Below are 7,932 nucleotides of genomic sequence, written 5' to 3'. Positions count from 1 at the left end.
GCAATTGTTAATAAAAGCCTTTGACACTTATGAAATGCTTGTACTTAATATCTAAAGCAGACTTTGTGAAAATTAATATTTGTGTCATTCTCAAACTTTTGGCCACGACTGTACATTCATCTAAACTCAGCAAAAAAAGAAAAGACCCTTTTTCAGGACCCTGTCTTTCAAAGATAATTTGTAAAAATCCAAATAACTTCACAGATCTTCATTGTAAAGTTTAGAGTTTAGATTATAGAATACAAAGACACAATGCAATGCATCAGCTTGTTCAATGAAAAGTACACTTTTTTTATTCGTGAACCACAAAATAGACCTCTTTGGTTGTACAAATTCACTAGTTACAGTTTTGGATGAGCCTTGACCCCAGCACTTCTACCCTTTCCCTCTGACTCATTTGGGAAAAATAGTCCCCCAAAATAATTCAAGAGAAGAGTGTAACCAAAAGGATGTTCCAACAGTTGTTTGGCATAAAAAAATGTTGTGAATCCCATTTTGTCTGGAAAGTTTTACCCACTACAGTAAATTTTTATTTATTTAAGTCAAACAATCGCAAATGTTATCATCCTAACTGAATTTCAGTCAGCGAAAGCAACGCAGAAAGATATGATTAGTACATTAAATTAAACACGAGTGCTTCTATCATGACTCTCCAAAAACAAAGCTGTCATCAGAGAACATCCATGACAGCAGCAGGTAAAGCAGAGGAAAGAGAATGAGAATGATGGTCGAATGAGATCCATTTCAAAAGGGATTAACAAAATGTCTTCTGCCTCTATAGGTTCTCCCAATAAAGCCAATATATTGTACATGCAGAGAGAGAGGTAGGGAGAGAGCTCCCCAGTCCAGACACTTGCTTGGTCTTGGCTTGGTAGACTGGCTCAATTTCAACCGTACATTTAGCTTTCCATTCAGTATTTTGTACATTATTCACACAACAATAAAGGATTTTCAGTGGGTGTCAGATTTAAATTAATCAAAGGCAGATAAAAAAAAGCAAAACACCTGCTACCTTCACCGGTAAAATCTGGAAAACCATCCAGATAGGAGTGAGATTCACATTGACAAATGATTTCCACCAAAAGGGCAGGGAAAGTACCGTATTATGTTCCTAAATGTACAGCCATTTTGAATAAAGACTAGTGGCTTATCTGTCCATGTGTGTGTGGGTGTCTCTGCTGGTCTCTCCAGTATAGTTACATTCTCGAGAATAGGAATGGGACAGAATTTGATAAACCTGGTCCAGGAAAGCTAGAGATCCTTTACTCTGATCCACCGAGATCAAACAACTGTACTGGGATCAGTATCCTACAAGTCTGTGACAGCATGTTCCTTGTAATGTACCAGTCAGAACCTGGTTATGGCCTGTGCATCAGAGTGAAAACAAATGTATTCATTGTAAAAGAAAATACCTTGGTGATATGGATTAAACATGTGCTTGCCTCATAAGATGTACATTTGAATTAAAATGATATCATGATATGCATTGATGTCATTATGATAAATAAAATGATATGCATTGTTTTGTTGCACTCGAAAGTACAGGGGGTAACAATGTATTACAGGGGAGGCTTTAGAATCGAGTAATAAAATACAAGCAAAATAAATTATTTAAAAATAAACATGTTGTTTTCTAAGTAGTGTGGTAGTGCAGTTGAGATATGTATGTAGTGTTTAAAATGTGGCAGTGAAGGTAGCAGTATGTTCCCAATATATACACGCCCCCCGAAGCCCGCTAAAAACCCTGACATTTCACAATATATTCATTGAAAACCTCAAAAATAGCATCTGAAAAATTAGTATTACATCTACACAATTCATATTTTTTCTTTCTCTTCCATAACACATTTTTCATTTAAAACAGCAAAAATCAGAGGGTCAAAAGTAAAAACATAAGTCACCTGTTAATATAATTCAGCTACTAAAACGTAAACTGAAGAAAAAGAACACAAATAAAAAAGAGAATGGTATTTCTGAAGCGTAATGCTAGCTCCCCTCACCAGCCTCAGGAACGTTGGGCCTCATGTTCAGGCCAACACATCCTCAGACTGTAAAGGCAAGATATGACATTGTGTGTGTTGACTATCAGCATCATGGTCTCTGCAGTGGTTACATGGGACGCATCTCCCAAACCTGTGAGTGTGTGTGTAGTGACCCGGTGCCTCCTCTGTGTATGTATGTCTCTTGTGGTAGATGTGTTTGATGCGTTATGTGGGCACGGCGGTCTCCAGGCTGCGGCAGCCCTGCCTCAGCTGGCGCGTGTTGCTGTAGAGGGCCATCTCCAGTGCTGAGGTGGCAGTGGGCACCTCAGTCCTGGGATCCGCAGCATGCACTGGCGGGCACAGAGAAACCAATATTAACATGACACCCTGGTGAATGACTAAACCTTTAAATCTAGGTTGCCCCTTCAGTGACTCATAGTGACCCCTAAGTCTCCCCCAATGCCAGCGCTGTGGCAGTAGTGATGTGTAGTTTACGAACGATACATTCTTTTTGAACGACTCTTTTTACTGACTTGAGAGCCATGACATTTTTTTTCAGAGTGACTCGTTCATTTTAGTTGTTTGTTTGACCTGTTCGTGCTGGCCGCAATGAACCCTACAGCAGTGTTAATACACACTCCTCCGGCACAGCAGCTACAGAGACACACTCCGACCACCATTTGTCATATGCTCGCATGAAAATAGATCATGAGCATAGAGAAGAAAAATACATGTTTAGAACTGATCATTGATCGCATGGTGCAAGAATGATGGGGGTGGAGTTCGCAAACGACATAGTGCTCATCACCCTCGCGGGCAGTCACGCAACGCTTTCCAGCCCAAGAGTCAATCTAGTCCGGTTCCAGCCACAACTAGACCTTGTTTCAATTGTATAAAAAAATAATCGTATTTGTATGCCAAGCAATTAGCAAATGTACATTGTTTAAAACACACGTTTACAAATCTCAGCTCCATAAAGCCCCCTATGGTGAAGGACATGTGAACGAGAGGCTTGTAGAATTATGACTTGAGTTTTCAGTTCATTGTTCGCCGGTAGGGGGGTCCTCTGGGCATTAAAAAATGAAATTAGTTATATTATTGTTTGTTATTTTGACTAAACGAGTTGAAAAGATCAGTCAGTAAAAAGAGCCGAACTTCCCTCCCATTGCTCGTGGGCAGTAATAGTAAGCTCTGCTTTGAGAGAGATTGTGCTATTTTGTGTGTTTTTTTCGCATTGTTTGTAACTTACTTTGTACATAATGTTTCTGCTACCGTCTCTTTTGACCGAAAATAACTTCTGGATATCAGAACAGCGATTACTCACCTCGAACGGGACAAAGATTATTATTTAATGAGTCTGACGCAAAGGATATACTGCTTCTCCGAGACCAGACCAAATCCCCGTCATTCGCGTGAAGAAAAGACAGAAATACAGGGGGCGGCGATTGGGGTGCCTTGTGAGAATCCGTTGGCGTTACCATCCGTTCGATTGGTCAACGTGCAATCGCTGGAGAATAAACTGGATGATCTCCGTTCAAGACTATCCTAACAACGGGACATTAAAAATGAATATATTATGTTTCACTGAGTCGTGGCTGAACAACGACACGGATAATATACAGTTGGCTGGGTTTTCCGTGCATCGGTAGGACAGAACAGTCTGGTAAGACGATGGGTGGGGGTGTGTGTATTTGTCAATAACAGTTGGTGCGCGATGTCTAATATTAAGGAAGTCTCAAGGTATTGCTTGCCTGAGGTAGAGTAACTCATGATAAGCTGTAGACCACACTAACTACCCCAGAGTTTATCTATATTTTTCATAGCCGTCTATTTACCACCACACCAACCGATGCTGGCACTAAGACCGCACTCAATTAGCTGTATAAGGTCATAAGCAAACAAGAAATTCATCCAGAAGTGGCACTCCTAGTGGCCGGGGACTTTCATGCAGGCAAACTTAAATCAGTTTTACCAAATTTCTAACAGAATGTCACATTGCCAGAAGCATACTGCCCAGGGACGCAAGCCTACCAGACGAGCTTAATGCCTTTTATGCTTGCTTCGAGGCAAGCAACACTGAAGAATGTATGAGAGCACCAGCTGTTCCAGACGACTGTATGATCACGCTCTCTGTAGCCGATGTGAGCAAGACCTTTAAACAGGTCAACATTCACAAGGCTTCGGGGCCAGACGGATTACCAGGATGTGTACTCAGAGCATGTGCAGACCAACTGGCAAGTGTCTTCATTTACATTTTCAACCTCTCCCCTCTCTCAGACCGAGTCTGTAATAACTACAGTGGCAAGAAAAAGTATGTGAACCCTTTGGAATTACCTGGATTTCTGCATAAATTGGTCATAAAATGTTCTGATCTTCATCTAAGTCACAACAATAGACAAACACACCATTCACAGGGGGTGTAGTGGAGCGGTTCGAGAGTTTAGTTCCTTGGTGTCCACATCACCAGCAAACTATCATGGTCCAAACACACCATTGATAGACTGTTCTTTAAGCTACTGTACGTACGGCAAGCTGTACCGGAGCACCAAGTCTAGGTCCAAAAGACTCCTTAACAGCTTCTACCCCCAAGCCATAAGACTGCTGAACAATTAATCAAATGGCATCCAGACTATTTACATTGACCTGTTTATTATCATTAGCATAGTAACTTTACCCCTACCCATATGTACAAATGACTTCAACTAACCTGTACCCCCGCACATTGACTCAGGAATGGTACCCCCTGTATATAGCCTCATTATTGGTATTTTATTGTTACTTTAAAAATACAAATGTTAATATTTTCTTTACTCTATTTCTTGAACTGCATTGTTGGTTAAGAGCTTGTAAGTCGGCATTTCACTATAAGTTCTACACCTGTTGTGTTCGGCGCATTTCTCTCCCACTTGAAGCATCAGCTATCTGAGCCGCATACCGATCGCTGCAGCTGTACATAGCCCATCTGTAAATAGCTTACCCAACTACCTACCTCATCCACATATTGTTTTTATTTACTTTTTTGCACACCAGTATTTCTACTTGCACATCTATCACTTCAGTGTTAATTTGCTAAATTGTAATTACTTCGCTACTATGGCCTATTTATTGCCTTTACTGCCTTACTCCATTTGCACACACTGTATATAGATTTTTCAATTGTGTTATTGACTGTACTTTTGTTTATTCCATGTGTAACTCTGTTGTTTTTGTGTCGCACTGCTTTGCTTCATCTTGGCCAGGTCGCAGTTGTAAATGAGAACTTGTTCTCAACTGGCCTACCTGGTTAAATAAAAGTGTTTTTTTTTTTAAATGTGACAAATAAAATGTGATTTTATTTACAAAATCAAAATGATTGAATTAAATAAAATTGATTAGAAGTACTTGGATGCTTACTCTGAAAGTAGCTATCGTGGCTAAAGTCTGCTTAAGTTTGTAGTGACTGTTTATCGACCTGAACCATGGATTACAGTAACTCCTGGCCCATAGACTATTCAGGGTGAGGAACCATCTAACATTAAGTTGTAAAATAACCTGAACATCCCCTTTTAAGCCTTTGGTGTAGTCAATTTGAGTTCATGCAGGATCTGGATCTGCAGTAGTGTCAGTTTGTTTAACACACCAAATATTAATGTACAGCACTATAGAAAGTTTGACGGTAATGTTAGCTAATGTAGCTGGTTGACACGCGAGGAATGGTTAGCAGGCAAAGCCATCAATGGTAAAAGCAAACCCACTCCCAACGTTGGAAAAACATCCCTGATATGGTTTTAGCCTCCATAACGGTTACAAAGGTTACAGACATATCAGGCCAAACCATGCCCGACTACTCTAAAAAGCTGAGAGCGAGAGAGAGCGAGAGCGAGAGAGAGAGCGAGAGCACTATGAACATATGGTCCGACTACGCTATGGTTTACCACACTTGACTAACAGGGGTACACAGCAGTTCACACACACTCGGGCCAAAGTTCAGAGGAACACACACGTACGCAAATGCACAGAAACCGGCAGTATGTGAATCCTACCAATAGGAGTTGCTTATCCCAGGAAGTCACCTGAATCAAAGGGATAAAAGTGATCAGGGTAACATATTGTACATTATTATGGGCTACGGTTGCAAAATTCTGGTAACTTTCCCAAAATTCCCAGGTTTTCCAGATCCCAGGTGGAATTTTAGAAATCAGTAGGGAATAAGCAGAACATCTAGGAATCCTCCAACCAGGATTTCTGGAAATGTTGGTAAAGTTACCAGAAATGTTACAACCCTAGGCCAATTCTACTTAAAGCACCCTATTTTACCAACAGAGATGCTGGACCCTACTTGATGTGGTTGTCAAGAGGTTTTGTTGACCCTGACCACTGACACTCACCTGGGTTACTGGAGCCATCGTCAATGAATTGAATGTCATCGACCACGTCAGGAGACTGCAAGAGAAGGACACAGAGAGTGTGTGTGAGTGGATGACGGCTAGGGGATGTGGCCACCTATTATCCCAGGAACACCGTCACCAAGTCGGGCTAGGGGACTGGCAGTGGGTAGGTGTGGGTCTTTCTCCCAGGCGGTCACAGTGGCAGCAAGGGTGCAGAAGGTAGGTTCCACTTGGCCACAGCCACTGCAGTCTGGTCAGGATGACGTTAGAATTGGGGGAGGTTAAATGGAGGCTTGTGTTAGTCCATCAGTTCCGGGGGTTGTTCCATCTCACAGGCAAAGCGCAGGGAGCAGCTGTTCACAGGTAAGGAACCATTACAAGACACTTAGCCGAACCACAGTCACCAACGCGGCAGAGAAAATCACAGCACTGCCCAGCCCACTACACAGGTCTCTCCCACTGGACTAAGCACACATACAGTAGCCAATTTTTGGTGTAAATTCAACACTCAAACACATACCTTGCTTCCCAGTTCTCCACAACACTTCTCCCTAAGTGTGCACTCGCATCATCACAGGGAGTGTGCATGACAAGTGCACACATCGGGAGAAGTGTGGAGAACAAGGTTGCACACATACCGTACACTGAGGTCTATACACACTTAAGCTCAGTAACCGTATGCCAGAAATGATGCACATTCCAGTGTCCTCCTGAGTTCGTGAGAAGCATATCAGTATCAGAGAAGCCTATTGGTCTCTACAGTAGTTCTACTGAATTTAGATCACGAGGCCTCAAGACAAGGCAAGCTTGCTTAAAGAACAGCAAATTATTAATCGAACGGGTGGAGCTATTAGAGTTAAGAACAGCACGTTAAATGTAGAACTCCACGGCCAAATTACATGGGAGCAGTGGAGGAATACTTGGCGGCTTTCATTGAGGAAGACTGATTGATAAAACACAACCCACAGAGACCGGGAAAAAAAAGACTGATAGCAGTACATACTACAAAATACTGGACCAGAAACCACCACAACCACTGAGAAATAAGTCTCCCTGACCCCAAGGAACCCCCTGTAGAATCATCCGTACGCAGGCTGAGATCCAAGCTTAGGGAGACCTCATTGAGTTTAGCCCAGGAAGTTCCCATCACCCATGTTGGTTAAGTGATAGACTGGAAAATACTTTGCACTGGGAGTCAAGAGCATGACAGGACAGGAGATCCCAAAATATGTGTTGTTGTGATACAGGGAGAGGTGATCAGGAACCAGGACAGACACGGCAATGAGCCCCAGCCATGGAGAGATATGGAGAGCTGGTGAGAGTGGCTGAGAAGGGGGAGAGATGCAGGATCTGGGCAGTTTTCCTCAAGAAGCTGGTTAAGTGGGGCTCAAATCACTGGTTGGTGAATGTTGATGTTGCCTGGTTGAGGCTGGTTGTTTGGAAATAACTGAAGGTGATTGGATGGTGAGTGGGAGAAAAGGGATGGAGATAAAGCTTTAAGCAGAGGTGAGAGGTCACTCTGATAGAAAACTGACCCAGGACCTGATTTGATTACGTGGTCAGTAGCTTACTGGTGTATTAGC

The 7,932-nt window shown here is 42.3% G+C and overlaps 1 long non-coding RNA gene across 1 annotated transcript; it reads right to left on the bottom strand.

Annotated features, from left to right (window-relative positions):
- Positions 1 to 262: 262 nt before the first annotated feature.
- Positions 263 to 7,218, bottom strand: LOC116371707 (uncharacterized). The gene is made up of 2 exons (XR_004208987.1): positions 6,350 to 7,218; positions 263 to 2,332 (listed from the first exon to the last, which is right to left on the bottom strand). It is a non-coding gene; the product is annotated as an uncharacterized LOC116371707 (long non-coding RNA).
- Between the last annotated feature and the right edge of the window lie 714 nt (positions 7,219 to 7,932).

The sequence above is a fragment of the Oncorhynchus kisutch genome, unplaced genomic scaffold, assembly GCF_002021735.2.
Source record: "Oncorhynchus kisutch isolate 150728-3 unplaced genomic scaffold, Okis_V2 scaffold3567, whole genome shotgun sequence".
NCBI lineage: Eukaryota > Metazoa > Chordata > Actinopteri > Salmoniformes > Salmonidae > Oncorhynchus > Oncorhynchus kisutch.
The sequence above is the reverse complement of the archived record's forward strand: the minus strand, read 5'-3'. Positions and strand labels throughout refer to the sequence as shown.